At 42.3% G+C, this 17,151-nt stretch overlaps 2 pseudogenes across 1 annotated transcript in view; one reads left to right on the top strand and one right to left on the bottom strand.

Annotated features, from left to right (window-relative positions):
* The window catches only part of LOC147004907 (protein DBF4 homolog A-like), a 386,595-nt pseudogene that overhangs the window by 306,308 nt on the left and 63,136 nt on the right, over window positions 1-17,151 (top strand). The window lies entirely within an intron of this gene.
* On the bottom strand, window positions 6,166-13,587 carry LOC147004909 (sperm motility kinase X-like; annotated as a pseudogene).

The raw sequence follows: 17,151 nt of genomic DNA, 5'->3' as shown, positions 1-17,151 counted from the left end.
TCCTTTCAGCAAAATCTTGCTGGCATATGCAATAGTGTCTGCGTTTGGTGGTTGTATATGGGATGGATCCCCCGGTGGGGCAGTCTCTGGATGGTCCTTCCTTCCTTCTCAGCTTTGAACTTTGTCTCTGTAACTCCTTCCATGGGTATTTTGTTCTCCATTCTAAGAAGGAGCAAGTGTCCACACTCTGGTCTTCCTTCTTCTTGAGTTTCATGTGTTTTGCAAATTGTATCTTGGATATTCTTAGTTTCTGGGCTAATATCCACTTATCAGTGAGTGCATGTATAGGCTGACTTCTAATTTCCCCAGGTCTCTAATAGAAGGCAAATGTTGTACAAAACACTCAAATGATTCCTTAAATGGAGCTCATATTTCCCTTCAGTCTAGTTTAGAAACCAAGAAGCCGAACAACCTCTTGTTTCAGCATCTTCATAATTCTTTGTGATGCCATAGTTAAGAGGTGATTGGGAAAGGGAAAGTTATTTGAATCCTAGTTATTCATCTGCTGCATTTTCTATTTGTGTATTTTTTATGTACAGATATAATCTCAGTTCTTAGCCCAGACTGGCATGGAATTTTTCTATGTAAACCTCAAATGGTGGTTAAAGGAAAATTGGGCACTTAATGTACAAGATTGTATCTAGATCTTTGTCTCTGCCTGCATAAAAATCAACTCCAAATAGACTGAAGACCTTAAAGAAGATCTGATACTCTAAAATTGATATTAGAAAAGTAGGGGAAACAAACTAAGGTCATAGCATAAGTTAGCATTTGTGAATTGAACTGCATTTTTTCCAGGAAACATGGCAAACCATTGATAATTGAGTTGTCATAAGTGTCACCATAGGAAACAAACTTGGACATTACCAAAGGACAAAATAATTTGCCAGCATGTGAAATGGAAACCCTAGCACAGTGCTGGCAGAGCAAACATCTACACAACCATCATAAGACCTCCTGTGGAGATTCCTCAAAATGTTAATGCATGTCTCCTGGGAGGCTCTTCCAGTGCCTGGAAAATACAGAAGTGGATGCTCACAGTCATCCATTGGATGGAGCATAAGGTCCCCAATGAAGGAGCCAGAGAAATACTCAGGGAGCTGAAGGGGACTGAAGCCCCAAAGCAGGAACATCAATTTGAACTAACCAGTCCCCTCAGAGCTCCTTGGACCTATACCACCAATCAAAGAAAACACATGGTGGAACTTGTGGCTCTGGCTATATTTGTAGCAGACGATGGCCTAGTTGGTCATCAATGAGAGGAGAGGCCCTTGGTTCTGCAAAGGCTCTATGCCATAATATAGGGGAATGCCAGGACCAGGAATGGGTTTGGGTGGGTTGGGGAGCAGGGGAAGGGAGGAGGGGATAAGGGATTTTCTGAGGGGAAACCAGGAAGGGGATAACATTTGAAATGTAAATAAAGGAAATATCTAATAAAAAAGAAAGGAGAGAGGGAAGGAAGGAAGGAAGGAAGGAAGGAAGGAAGGAAGGAAGGAAAGAAGGAAGGAAGGAAAAGAAAAAGAAAGAAAAAGAAAGAAAAAAGAAAGGAAGGGAGGAAGGAAGAGAGAGAAAGAAGGAAAGAAAGAAAAGAAAGAAAAGAAAGAAAGAAAGAAAGAAAGAAAGAAAGAAAGAAAGAAAGAAAGAAAGAAAGAAAGAGAAACAAAGAAAAGAAAAGAAGAGAAAGGCAAGCTCTGGAGTCAACCAGTGTGCAGAGAACTGATACAGAACTCTACACAGTTCCACACAACACCAAGAGGATCTGCCAGATGGCACATGCTGGCTGCGCTTCCTCAGGAAGAGACACAAGCTTGTTTAGAGTTTCTTTCAACAGTGATTTGGTTTCAGGAAGCCAGGGCTCCTGTCATCTTGGAAACCTCTCCATCTCTAGTTCATGTGGCAGCACAAAGCATCCCTTCTGCCCTGAAGAAAGCTCTGCCATCTCAACAGGATATGAGTGGCTGGGCAGAAATACAAGCTGTGGGTTACCCAGATTTCAGGCTACAAAACACTGTTTTGTGAACAGAAGTCAGGACCCTGGTGAACATCTCCATACCCAGTTATAAAGAGATTTTGAAGACACTGAGATAGGACAACTGCAGAGGGAATTAGAACTCATATGAATTGATCCAAACCAAGTCCTTTCACAAGGTGGCTACTCTACCTCCACATGTCTATTGAGAGAGAATGTATTTGGGCTTTCAAATCCAGGAGGTGCAACCTGTCACAAAAGTACCAAGGATTCTGAGCAGGAGGGTCAGAAGTCGGTAGCCAGCCTAGGCTACATAGCAAGACTTTGTCTCATAAAAAATAAAGGAGAGAATTGTGCTTAACTTGAGTAGACTTGAAAGACATTAGGCTAAGAAAATAATCTACCAAATAGAGATCAATATTGCCTAATTGAAGCCTAAAACACAAATCTCCACTACTGATAAACAATAGCATGATGGAGAGATGTTTGCAGGATGCATTCTAGACAGTATGTAGGAGGAAGAGGGCAAATATGTAATGCACAGGGTGAAGACCACAGTGCATCATGAAGATCAGTGTGCTCTCACCACTGGAAAAGTGGTGCCTTTGGAAGACAGACATGTTAGCTTGTTCCAGTATGCAGACGTTTATATAGATATAAAATAGGACACGGTAACACACAGTTCAAACACAAAAAGTTTACTGTAGATTAAAAAAAAATAGTCTGTGTAGTCCGAGTTGTTTAAACCATACAATTTGTGTCCAGGTTCCAGCATCTGATACTCTTGGAGACACTTGTGCCTAAGCAGATCTTAAACCGAGATCTCTGGATATCCTCGATGGTTGATATTCACTCAGAGACACAATGCCTAAAATCAGAAATCATTCACCCTTCAGTATCCAGGACCTTTTTAAAAAAATTATTATTAGATATTTTCTTCATTGACATTTCAAATGCTATACCCAAAGTCCCCTATACCCACCCGCAACCCTGCTCCCCAACCCACCCATCCCCACTTCCTGGCCCTGGCATTCCCCTGTAGTGGGGCATACGATCTTCACAAGACCAAGGCCTCTTCTCCTATTGATAGCAGACTAAGCCATCCTCTGCTACATATGCAACTAGAGACACAGCTTTCAGGGGTACTGGTTAGTCCATATTGTTTCTCCTATAGGGTTGCCGACCCCTTTAGCTCCTTGGGTACTTTTTCTAGCTCCTTCCTTAGGGGCCCTGTGTTCCATCCAATAGATGACTGTGAGCGTCCACTTCGGTATTTGCCAGGCATTGGCATAGACTCATAAGAGAGAGCTATATCAGGGTCCTTTAAGCAAAGTCTTTCTGACATATGCAATAGTGTCTGGGTTTGGTGGTTGTATATGGGATGGATCCATAGGTGGGGCACTCTCTGGATAGTCCCTCCAGGATCTTTTTTAAAGGCCATCTTCATGGTTCATTTCTGCAGGAGACCATAAACTACCCAAAGGAAAACCTTGCTGTCAGACCAGAGGGTCTTACTTGTTTTCTTTTTTTTTTTTTTTGATTTTTAATATTTTTATTACATATTTTCCTCAATTACATTTCCAATGCTATCCCAAAAGTCCCCCATAGCGCCCCCCACTTCCCTACCCACCCATTCCCATTCTTTTGGCCCTGGCATTCCCTTATATTGGGGCATATAAAGTTTGCAAGTCCAATGGGCCTCTCTTTCCATTGATGGCCGACTAGGCCATCTTCGATACATATGCAGCTAGAGACAAGAGCTCCGGGGTTCTGGTTAGTACATCATGTTGTTCCAACAATAGGGTTGCAGATCCCTTTAGCTCCTTGGGTACTTTCTCTAGCTTCTCCATTGGGAGCCCTGTGATACATCCAATAGCTGACTGTGAACATCCACTCCTGTGTTTGCTAGGCCCCGGCATCGTCTCACAAGAGACAGCTATATTTGGGTCCTTTCAGCAAAATCTTGCTAGTGTATGCAAAGGTGTCAGCGTTTAGAAGCTGCTTATGGGATGGATCACTGGATATGGCAGTCTCTAAATGGTCCATCCTTTCATCACAGCTACGAACTTTGTCTCTGTAACTCCTTCCCTGGGTGTTTTGTTCCCAATTCTAAGAAGGGGCACAGTGTCCACACTTTGGTCTTCATTCTTCTTGAGTTTCATGCGTTTAGCAAATTGTATCTTATATCTTGGGTATCCTAAGTTTTGGGCTAATATCCACTTATCAGTGAATACATATTGTGTGAGTTCTTTTGTGATTGTGTTATTTCACTCAAGATGATGCCCTCCAGGTCCATCCATTTGGCTAGGAATTTCATAAATTCATTCTTTTTAATAGCTGAGTAGTACTCCAGGAAATAATCAAACTCAGGGGCGAAATCAACCAAGTGGAAACAAGAAAAACTATTCAAAGAATCAACCAATCAAGGAGCTGGTTCTTTGAGAAAATCAACAAGATAGATAAACCCTTAGCCAGACTCACAAGAGGGCACAGGGAAAGCATCCTAATTAACAAAATCAGACATGAAAAAGGAGACATAACAACAGATCCTGAAGACATCCAAAACACCATCAGATCCTTCTACCAAAGGCTATACTCGACAAAACTGGAGAACCTGGATGAAATGGAGAAGTTCCTAGACAGATACCAGGTACCAAAGTTGAATCAAGATCAGGTTAATGATCTAAACAGCCCTATATCCCCCAAAGAAATAGAAGCAGTCATTAATAGTCTCCCAACTAAAAAAAGCCCAGGACCAGATGGGTTTAGTGCAGAGTTCTATCAGACCTTCAAAGAAGATCTAATCCCAGTTCTTCACAAACTATTCCACAAAATAGAAACAGAAGGTACTCTACCCAACTCATTCTATGAAGCCACAATTACTCTGATACCTAAACCACAAAAAGACCCAACAAAGATAGAAAACTTCAGACCAATATCCCTTATGAATATTGATGCAAAAATCCTCAATAAAGTTCTTGCTAACCGAATCCAAGAACACATCAAAACAATCATCCATCCTGACCAAGTAGGTTTCATCCCAGGGATGCAGGGATGGTTCAATATACGGAAATCCATCAACGTAATCCAGTATATAAACAAACTCAAAGACAAAAACCACATGGTCATCTCGTTAGATGCGGAAAAAGCATTTGACAAGATCCAACACCCATTCATGATAAAAGTCTTGGAAAGATCAGGAATTCAAGGCCCATACCTAAACATGATAAAAGCAATCTACAGCAAACCAGTAGCCAACATCAAAGTAAATGGTGAGAAGCTTGAAGCAATCCCTCTAAAATCAGGGACTAGACAAGGCTGTCCACTTTCTCCATACCTATTCAACATTGTACTTGAAGTCCTAGCCAGAGCAATTCGACAACAAAAGGAGATCAAAGGGATACAAATTGGAAAAGATGAAGTCAAAATATCACTTTTTGCAGATGATATGATAGTATATATGAGTGACCCTAAAAATTCCACCAGAGAACTCCTAAGCCTGATAAACAGCTTCGGTGAAGTAGCTGGATATAAAATTAACTCAAACAAATCAATGGCCTTTCTCTACACAATGAATAAACAGGCTGAGAAAGAAATTAGGGAAACAACACCCTTCTCAATAGTCACAAATAATATAAAATATCTTGGCGTGACTCTAACTAAGGAAGTGAAAGATCTGTATAATAAAAACTTCAAGTCTCTGAAGAAAGAAATTATAGAAGATCTCAGAAGATGGAAAGATCTCCCATGCTCATGGATTGGCAGGATCAACATTGTAAAAATGGCTATCTTGCCAAAAGCAATCTACAGATTCAATGCAATCCCCATCAAAATTCCAAATCAATTCTTCAACGAATTAGAAAGTGCAATCTGCAAATTCATCTGGAATAACAAAAAACCTAGGATAGCAAAAACTCTTCTCAAGGATAAAAGAACCTCTGGTGGAATCACCATGCCGGACCTAAAGCTCTACTACAGAGCAATTGTGATAAAAACTGCAAGGTACTGGTATAGTGACAGACAAATAGACCAATGGAATAGAATTGAAGACCCAGAAATGAACCCACACTTGTTTTCTTACAACAGGTTCTTATCCATGATCATGCTTGGAAACAGGTCCTGCTCTGGCTTCAACTATTAAACACTTCATATTTCACTTTGGCTCCACTCAAAACTTACTTGGTGGAATTTACCTTTTAAGCTCTCAGATGCCTTGGGGTAGTGTGCACCATGACATGATCTGGCTTCACATGGCTCCTATGAAGATGAACTGGTTAATGTTTCAGATAAGGGTGTAGACAAGGCAATACAAATTTGGAGAGACAACTAGAGTCACAAAAAATATGATAATACTTTGTTTGGAATACAGATTCTCACCATTTCAACTAATTTCAAAAGCAGCAAAAATGCCAAAGGAATGCTCTTCTCTCTCTCTCTCTCTGTCTCTCTCTCTCTGTCTCTCTCTGTCTCTCTCTCTCTCTCTCTGTCTCTCTCTCTCTCTCTCTCTCACTCCCCATCTCTTTCTCTCTCACTGTGTGTGTGTTTGTGTGTCCGTGTGTGTGTTTGTGTGTCCCGGCATCCAACAATGGGAAATTCCTCCCTGGCCCTCTCCTGTATCTGTGTGCATCCTCAGTAGGCTGCTCTTCACTCTCTGGTATCAGTTTTCAGGGAGCACAGTGCCTGTAAATGCTCTTCAAACAGACATAAGAAAGAGAGATCTTAGTAGAAATCTTCAGGACTTATGCTTCACTGTGCTGGCCCTGTGCTGGCATGGGCTGTCAGGCTGGTTCTTCCCGAGTGCTCCACTGATCCCTTCCCCCACCCTCCTCCAACACCCTGGCCAGGCTCAAGACACTGTCCTCTGCCCTCTACATGTGGTGAAGTTACTCACAAAGGATACCGTGGGATTGGATTTATCAGTGATAATACATTACCACCAACCCCTAAGATGTATATTCTTGTAACCTGTTTATTTCAAAGCATATCATTTAGTCCAGAAAAGTGTTCAGTGAGTGCAAGCATTTGCTACCAAGGGTGGGGACGTTAATCCATTCCCTCAGACAGATAGGGTATAAAGACAGAACTGACTCTGGCTGGTTAACTTCCATGCACATACAGTAAATAAATATTTTTTCTTTAAAGAAATTGACATTATTTTAAACAAAAAACCTAGAGGTAGAAGTGTATTGTAGTCTCTCCACTTACCTGGTACCATGGCTACCTCCATGGCTCTTTTGACTGAGAGCCAGGCAGGCCTCTGTTGTTGGTCAGGGTGCACTGCTGTGGATTGGCAGGCAGCAACATAAAGTTCGCAGGCCTCTTAGAAATCCGTTCCTTAGGGTCTTCCAGGCCCGTCTTCGAAAGGGGGCCTGGGGCGCAGTCTGACACCTGTCATGGAGGTGTCCCTGGAGTGTATTTCGGGAGGATGGTCTGGACTCTCTCTGTTGTAGAGCAGGACCCTCACCCTTGGCCTCCTTCCTGGATAATGGAGGTGATGTAACTTGTGTGTTCATGATGTCCATTTGTCCAGGTGTAGTAACAATGTGGAGCTGTCCCATGAGGTTTGGATCTTCCAAAGACTCTCCAGTAGATATTTCTTCCGAGGTGTAACTGATCTCTGTCTCCCAGATGCTCTTCATGTACTGAGCCTGTCCCATGATGTTTGGATATTCCAAAGACTCTCCAGTAGATATTTCTTCCGAGGTGTCACTGATCTCTGTCTCCCAGATTCTCCTTATGTAGTGAGCCTGTCCCATGAGGTTTGGATATTCCAAAGACTCTCCAGTAGATATTTCTTCCGAGGTGTCACTGATCTCTGTCTCCCAGATGCTCTTCATGTACTGAGCCTGTCCCATGATGTTTGGATATTCCAAAGACTCTCCAGTAGATATTTCTTCCGAGGTGTCACTGATCTCTGTCTCCCAGATTCTCCTCATGTAGTGAGCCTGTCCCATGATGTTTGGATATTCCAAAGACTCTCCAGTAGATATTTCTTCCGAGGTGTCACTGATCTCTGTCTCCCAGATTCTCCTCATGTAGTGAGCCTTTCCCATGAGGTTTGGATATTCCGAAGACTCTCCAGTAGATATTTCTTCCGAGGTGTAACTGATCTCTGTCTCCCAGATTCTCCTCATGTAGTGAGCCTTCTGGACAAGCTGGGGGCTGATGCTGTTGAGTGGAGTTGTCTGCTTCTTGAAGCAGTTCCGGGTGGGTGGCATAGAGTGGCTCATTGTAGTTCTCTTTACCTTCTCAAAACTGACGGTGGAAAGGATAGGCATACTAGTTGCCCTCCTTACTTCTACTTGGTTTTTTATGGTTGGCTCTGTGTTTTCCAACATTCTATCACACGGCCTTGGATCTGGTTTTTTTGTTGTCTTGTCTTCCTGTGGTAAATGTTGTTGTTGTTGTAGCATTAAATAAGTAGCCATCACCGAGTTGAACTTTTTCTCCCGCAAACTTTCTCTTATCTCTTCTGGATTGTATCCCAGGAAACGCATGAGTTTGATTATACTGGGGTCCGGGTGGCTTTCAGTGTTCTCTCCCATGGAAGCGGGAGAAGCTTCGTTGTCATATTTTAGCCACGTGAATCTGGCAATCTCTTGGACTGTTGGCCTCTCTCCAGGGTTGATAGTTAGCAATTTGGCTATCACATCCCAAAGTTCTGGTGAGAGACTAAAACTCCTAGAGTACTTTCCTTCAAAGATCTTCTGCTTTGTTGCTTCATAGCCATATCCCTTGAAAGGGAGGTGCCCTGTGGCCATAAAATAAAGAACCACCCCCAAGCTCCAGACATCAGTGGCCCGACCATCGTACCCTCTACCTCGCAACATTTCTGGGGCACAGTAAGGGAGGGTTCCACAGAACTTGACCAGCTTCTGGCCCGTGATTATCTTGGTGCCCAATCCAAAATCAGCAAGCTTTACATCTCCTCTGTGGTCCAATAAGATGTTTTCTGGCTTTAAGTCCCGGTGGACAATCCCTTTCTGGTGACAATACTGGAGGGCATACACCATCTGTTTAAACAGTCTGTGGCACTCCTCCTCTGCTAGATAGCCACACTCTTCAATTCTACTCAGCAGCTCTCCTCCCACAGCATGCTCCAGAATGATGAAAATGTTTCTGGAGGTGTCGATTATTTCTAAAAGTTTAATAATATGGGGATGATCAAGGGATTTCATGATTTCGATTTCGGATTGCACAAGGGGGTTTCCCCTGCTTTTGGGGAGGATTTTTATTGCTACTTTTGTTTGTGTGGGGAGATGGCTCGCCAGTTTTACCTCTCCAAAGGATCCTTGGCCAAGGGTTGTTAATATTTTATAATTTTCTGTTATGGCGAATTCGCCAAAGGGGTTGGACCTGAGGTCCTCACATGCTTGCCACCTCTTCATCATTGCTGATAAGTCAATTGTTTTGTGGTCAGTGTCCACAACACCTAGGGATGCAAGAAAAAAGGGAAGTAAAAGTGGGTCTAAGAGAAACATTTATAGCCTTAAATTCCTGTGCTAATACAAACACAAAAGTTGTCCAAATGATCTAATGATGCATGTCACAGTCATAGAAATATTAGAACAAGCAAAATCCAAAAGAATTAGAATCAAGTTCAGAATATGAATTGATGAAATGAAGACAAAAATAATACAAAGACCAATGTAACTGTCTTAGTTTGGGATTTTTAGCTATGAATAGCCTCCATGACCAAGGCAACTCATATTAAAGACAATACGTATTTGAAGCTGCCTTACAGGTTCGGGAGTTCAGTCCATTATCACCAATGTAAGAATATGGCAGCATACTGGCAGGCATGAAGCAGGAGGAGATGAGAGTTCTACATCTTCATCTGAAGACTGTTAAGAGAAGACTGTCTCTTCTTAGAAGTTAGGAGTAGGAGCTCAAAACCCACCTGGACAGTGGCACACTTCATCCAACAAGGTGATACCTGTTAATAGTGCCACTCCCTGGGCCAAGCATATTCAAAACCACTCTGGTAACAAAGACTTGTTTATTCTAAGGATAACAATAACAAGTAATCTTCCCCAAGATAACTCATAGAAATTGGAAGATATACATTAACAATATTAGGGAGAAGATAATGCAGTATACAGTGGAATATACAAATGGAATCCAGACATCCAAACAATCAGTAGGGAATCTCTTAAAAATGTTCCAGTGAAGTGGAAAAATCTAGAAAAAATTGATGAACCTCTAGATACACATTAAACTACCAACTAAAACTAAAAAGAGGGAAAACATCCAAACTGAAGACTGTATGATTCAGAGGCAGTTGATGGCAAAAAGCTCCAGTGTTTTCTGGGTAAAGGAGGGAGTTGCACATATGAACTCACAGCATTGTGACCTGCTTAGGCTCAAGTCAGTCAAAATCTCATGAAGAGGGGAGGTGGACAGGAAATCACACACCTAGCTGATGAGCCCTTCAAAACTGATAGCTGTCAGGAGAGCTATCAATTTTAAGGATGTGGCCCCTTACGGATAAGGTTGGACAGACTACTCTTCAGTGGAACGCCACATACCTGAGAGTATGAAGACAAGAGAAACTGTACTGGATGGCCAGACACAAAACAAACGACCCAAACCAGGATAGTAGGAAATGCCGAGTGGAGGATCTGGGTGGAGTTAGGGGAAAGGATAAATACAACCAAAATATCATGTAAAATTCTCAAAAATCGCCGGGTGTGGTGGCGCACGCCTTTAATCCCAGCACTCGGGAGGCAGAGGCAGGTGGATTTCTGAGTTCGAGGCCAGCCTGGTCTACAAAGTGAGTTCCAGGACAGCCAGGGCTACACAGAGAAACCCTGTCTTGAAAACAAAGAAACAAACAAATCTCAAAAATCAAATTTCAAACAAAAATGCAAAAAGATTTAAATAGTAATTTAAAAGAATTTCTTAACAACAATAAAAATAAGAAAAGGCCAGACCAGACAAACTCATTGGTGATTTTCATCAAATCTTTAAAGAAGAGCCCACACCAGTACTTCTGAAACTATTTACTAAACTAGAAAGAGGAGCAGGAGCAATCAAGATTCATCCTTAGAGAATGTATTTCGCAGATACTGAGGCCACATGGGCACAGTAACAAGAGTCATAGTAACATAGTCAACACCTGTGAACACAGACACAATAATCCTTAGTCTGAGAGCTTAATGCCTCACACAGAATTCAACAGCACTTCAAAGGGTTTCCAAACTTCCTGATCAAGATGGATTCATCCAGTCCTGCCAGGGCTGCAACAACCACCACCGATTGACAACGCTGCATAGAAATGGAAGGGCAAAAACATCCAGTGGAAGAAAGACAGCATTTTCAACAAATGGTGCTGGCACAACTGGTTGTTAACATGTAGAAGAATGCGAATAGATCCATTCCTATCTCCTTGTACTAAGGTCAAGTCTAAGTGGATTAAGGAACTACACATAAAACCAGAGACACTGAAACTTATAGAGGAGAAAGTGGGGAAAAGCCTTGAAGATATGGGCACAGGGGAAAAATTCCTGAATAGAACAGTAATGGTTTGTGCTGTAAGATCGAGAATTGACAAGTGGGACCTCATGAAACTACAAAGCTTCTGCAAGGCTAAAGACACCATCAATAAGACAAAAAAACCACCAACAGATTGGGAAAGGATCTTCACCTATCCTAAATCAGATAAGGGACTAATATCCAATACATATAAAGAACTCAAGAAGGTGGACTCCAGAAAGTCAAATAACCCCATTAAAAAATGGGGCTCAGAACTGAACAAAGAATTCTCACCTGAGGAATACCGAATGGCAGAGAAGCACCTGAAAAAATGTTCAACATCCTTAATCATCAGGGAAATGCAAATCAAAACAACCCTGAGATTCCACCTCACATCCGTCAGAATGGCTAAGATCAAAAATTCAGGTGACAGCAGATGCTGGCGAGGATGTGGAGAAAGAGGAACACTCCTCCATTCTTGGTGGGATTGCAAGCTTGTACAACCACTCTGGAAATAAGTCTGGCGGTTCCTCAGAAAATTGGACATAGTACTACTGGAGGATCCAGCAATACCTTTCCTGGGCATATATCCAGAAGATGTCCCAACCGGTAAAAAGGACACATGCTCCACTATGTTCATAGCAGCCCTATTTATAATAGCCAGAAGCTGGAAAGAACCCAGATGTCCCTCAACAGAGGAATGGATACAGAAATTATGGTACATTTACACAATGGAGTACTACTCAGCTATTAAAAAGAATGAATTTATGAAATTCCTAGCCAAATGGATGGACCTGGAGGGCATCATCTTGAGTGAAGTAACACAATCACAAAAGAACTCACACAATATGTATTCACTGATAAGTGGATATGAGCCCAAAACTTAGGATACCCAAGATATGAGATACAATTTGCTAAACGCATGAAACTCAAGAAGATTGAAGACCAAATTGTGGACACTGTGCCCCTTGTTAGAATTGGGAACAAAACACCCAGGGAAGGAGTTACAGAGACAAAGTTCGTAGCTGTGATGAAAGGATGGACCATTTAGAGACTGCCGTATCCAGGGATCCATCCCATAAGCAGCTTCTAAACGCTGACACCATTGCATACACTAGCAAGATTTTGCTGAAAGGACCCAAATATAGCTGTCTCTTGTGAGACGATGCCGGGGCCTAGCAAACACAGGAGTGGATGTTCACATTCAGCTATTGGATGTATCACAGGGCTCCCAATGGAGAAGCTAGAGAAAGTACCCAAGGAGCTAAAGGGATCTGCAACCCTATTGTTGGAACAACATGATGTACTAACCAGAACCCCGAAGCTCTTGTCTCTAGCTGCATATGTATCGAAAGATGGCCTAGTCGGCCATCAATGGAAAGAGAGGCCCATTGGACTTGCAAACTTTATATGCCCCAATATAGGGGAATGCCAGGGCCATAAGAATGGGAATGGGTGGGTAGGGAAGTGGGGGGCACTATGGGGGACTTTTGGGATAGCATTGGAAATGTAATTGAGGAAAATATGTAATAAAAATATTAAAAATTTAAAAAAAAAAGAATCACATGCTCAGCTGAAGAATGGAATTGTCATTTAAAAAGAAGATCATGGATCTGGAAATCACCCCGTAGTGTTTAACAAGCCAGTGCAGAGATACTGGCTCTCAAGTGCTGAAGCATAGTTAGGGGAAGGGGCCTGTAGTACAAGGGATTCATTAGGAATGGAAAGAAGAAAGAAGGGACTGGGGTACAGGTTCTTAGATTAGGTGAATATTCTTAAAGTACATTATGTGCATATTCAGAAATGTTTTAGGGAACTGTCCTACTTTATGCTTAATGTTTATTAACAAAAACTTTAAAAAGTAAATAAATGGCAATGAAAATGAGTAGGTAGAAAAAGACAAACTGAAGATAATTAACGATGATAATTTAAACTATGTAAAAAAGAAAATCTAAAATCAAAGACAAACTAAAAAAAAAGAAAAAAGAAAAAAAGGAAAACTAAAACCATTACCTGCAAACCTCAAGCAGTAAAGTGAGAAAAGGGCTCACCTTGTCAAAGTCCAAGCAAGTTCACCAAAATCCGAGTCCAAAAACGTAACCAGTGTCCAAATAAAACAAAAAACCTTCGCCAAAATCCGAGTCCAAAAAACGTAACCAATGTCCAAGTCAGAAAAAAAACCTTCGCCAAAATCCGAGTCCAAAAAACGTAACCAATGTCCAGTTCAGAAACCTTCGCCAAAATCCGAGTCCAAAAAACGTAACCAATGTCCAGTTCAGAAACCTTCGCCAAAATCCGAGTCCAAAAACGTAACCAAAGTCCAATCCAAATTTTCCCCAGAATCCAAGTTCAAAATTATCACCACAGTCCACGTCTCCCAAACCACCACCAAACCACTCTATGCACCAAAAGGACAAAAACCAGCCCTGGGCAGTACATTTTATGGGCAGGTGTCTGTCATTTATCACAGTGGTTCTTTGTGAGGTCAGAGAAAAACATGGACCAATGAGGGATGGCCACACTCCTGTCCCAGAAGACTGTATTAGCTACTCTGCAGTCACTGCTACCAAGTGCCCAACCAGAAGCAACAGAATGGTTTATTTTGGCTCACACTTTGAGGGAACAGGGAAAGCATGATGTAGAGTGATAGCATGTGGCTGTTCACACAGTACTGCTGGTCACCCCATATCCAATGCCAGGTCAGGAAATTCCTTCCTAGAGCTAGGAGCCTACCTTTTAAAGCTAGATTCCAGCTTCCCTTCGCAGTATTACCAGCTAGAGACCATGAGTTCTGACACAAGTGTCTATAGGGGATTTTTTTTTTAATTCAAACCACAATAAGAACTGTCTCCACTCTAAAGGTAATAGAAACAGTAGTAGGAATAATGATAATATAGGCCCCCAAACCTTTATGCTTTAATGGGTATAGACTCTGGTTGCAGGAAACATTTTAAAAAGAACCAACAAGTTCCCGCACAACTGCCAGGCACCTACAACTCTCTGCCCCGTGGTACCTGGCTGGCCAGTCACTGGCAAGCAGTGGCCAACCTGTTTCTATCCCATGGAGACTCTCTGACCCAGGGCTCTTGAAATGTCTCCACCCAGCTTGCTATGTTCCCACAGGCAGGATCTGCCATTGAAATGGGGAGACTAGTCATTATTACATCTTGTCCTCATGCTAAAACCTTCCAAAAAGCCTAATTCTCTCCTGCTTCCTCTCTTTCTCTGTCCAACTGGGAAGTCCCTCTTACTCGCTCAGTTATTGGCTCCTTCATTTATTAAAGGATTGGTTCACAAGAAGTCACCTGGGTATGTGACTCTTCCTTGTCCACAGCCCCTCCCAGGAGAGCAGAATTACCATCAAAATACAAAACAGCACCAGGCCCATCCACAATAGACTGATATTTACCAGTAAAAAAGTGAACAACCCAGAGGATGCTCCTATGTCCTTTGGGAGTAGGACCCAAAATCTGTGCTAACAACTGTCTCTTACAGACCTCAACATATCTATGTTCAAAGTAGTCATATCTCTCTATATACTTGCTGTCCAAACTATGCCCCTCAATGTTGTTGTCCTGTCACAAAATATTCTTTTTCAAACACCCTAGAGCAAGTTACTAAAGTATGTGGGACTTAGAGGAAGGGAGTTTGGTCATAGCTTCCCCAAAAGACTCTTATTAGATTTCTCATCAGAGACCTAGAAGCCCAGGAGACAGAAGGCAGACATCTTCGTGATGATCCAAAAAGAAGAACATCAGCCTAGAATCATACAGACAGCAAAAGCTGTAGGCATGGGAGATAGAGAATCTTCAAATATCAAAATCTCATCCTGTTCTACAACAAAGTGCCTTATACTGAGAAACATATAAACAACAGAAATCCATTTCTTGTACGTTTGGAGATTGGTAAGTTAAAGAACAGGATATTCAGGATGTTTGATGTGTATTGAGTGCCAGGATGCTAAGGGTATACAAGGCCTTTTATTTTGCTCTAACATGCTATTTTGTTGTATATTCTCACATGGTCCTGGGAAATGAAACTCTCTTTCATTTCTTTTTCTTTTCATATAGACAAGGTTACAATCCCCTTTCAGCTCCTTCAGTCCTTCCCCTAACTCTTCCATAGAGGTCCTCTAGCTCAGTCCAATGTTTGCCTCCTCTAAGTATCTCCATCTATGCCAGTCAGATGATGGTTGAGCCCCATAGAGGATAGCCATGTAAGACCTATGTCTGCAAGCACAACACAGCATCAGCAATAGTGTTGGGATTTGGTGTCAGGCCCTATTCTATAGGGGACACATTCTTTCATGATTGTGAACACCTGGGTTGCTACCACAAAGGTCTCAAATCGGGCTGAAGATTCAACATAGATTTTTGTGAGCCACATGTTCCAACATCAGGCCCCAAAACTAGAGCTGGTTACTGTCACAGTACCAATACCATGCAGGTTTTATCTCTATTGCTCTGTAGTACAGCTTGAGGTCAAGGATGGTGACTCCCCTAGAAATTCTTTTATTTTTGGGAATAGTTTTCCCTATCCTGGTTTGATTTTTGTTTGTTTGTTTTTTTTAAATCCAGATGAATTTTAAAATTGCTCCTTCTATCTCTATATCTATATATTGCTTTTGGAAAGATGGTCATTTTTACTATGTTAATTTTACTGATCCTTCCGCGGGATCTCTGCAGAGGGCCCTAAGGTCCCCAGAGGACTCTCCATGCTGCAGGCACCCTAGGACACCCGGGACCCTGGGATCATCACTGGTGAGTGGAACGCAACATCAGTTCCAAAAAACCCAGAGGGTCTTGTGCTAGCATCAACAGGGTTAAAGCACAAAGGCAGGCCCTAGCACTCCCAGAATCTTGGGATCACTGAGACCAGTCCATGCAGGAGAGCACGTGGGCAGCAGAAGCAACAGAGGTTCTTGGACAGGGTCCCTTTGGGCCTCCATCCTTAGCCAGGAGACAGAGCTGAGACCCAGACCCCTGGACACCTTCCTTGCCAGAGGAGAGTTGGCCTCCAGGGAGGGCTCTGACCCCAGGAACCCGGAGATGGGTCTGAGCTCAAGAGTTCTGTGCATCTTCCCTGCAAGAGGAGAGCCTGCCTGCAGAGAGTGCTCTGATCACTTGGACACTGGAAAGAGTTGGTCTTCCAGGATGCTGCCAGAGCCTAAAGAATCACAGGAGGAACAAGCTCCAGTCAGAGACAGCTAGAACATCTGACACCAGAGCTTACCAGATGGCAAAAGGCAAACAAAAGAATCTTACTACAGGAACCAGGACCACTGGGCATCATCAGAACCTAGTATGCCCACCACAGCGAATCCTGGATACCCCAACACACCTGAAAAGCAAGATTCTGATCTAAAATCACATCTCACGATACTGGTGGAGGATTTTAAGAAGGGCATTAATAACTCACTTAAAGAAATGCAAGAGAACACTGCTAAACAGGTAGAAGCCCTTAAAGGGGATGCACAAAAATCCCTCAAGGAATTATAGGAAAACACTGCTAAACAGGTAGTAGACCTTAAAGAGGAAACACAAAAATCCCTTAAAGAATTACAGGAAAACACAACCAAACAGGTGATGGAATTGAACAAAACCATCCAAGGTCTAAAAATGGAACTAGAAACATTGAAGAAAACTCAAACAGAGACAACTCTGGAGATAGAAACCCTAGGAAAGAAATCAGGAACCATAGATGCGAGC

This window comes from Mus caroli, unplaced genomic scaffold, assembly GCF_978045245.1.
Source record: "Mus caroli unplaced genomic scaffold, Mus_caroli_1 scaffold_4, whole genome shotgun sequence".
In the NCBI taxonomy this organism is placed as follows: Eukaryota; Metazoa; Chordata; class Mammalia; order Rodentia; family Muridae; genus Mus; species Mus caroli.
Note: the sequence above shows the minus strand (reverse complement) of the source record. Positions and strands in the feature narration are given on the sequence as shown.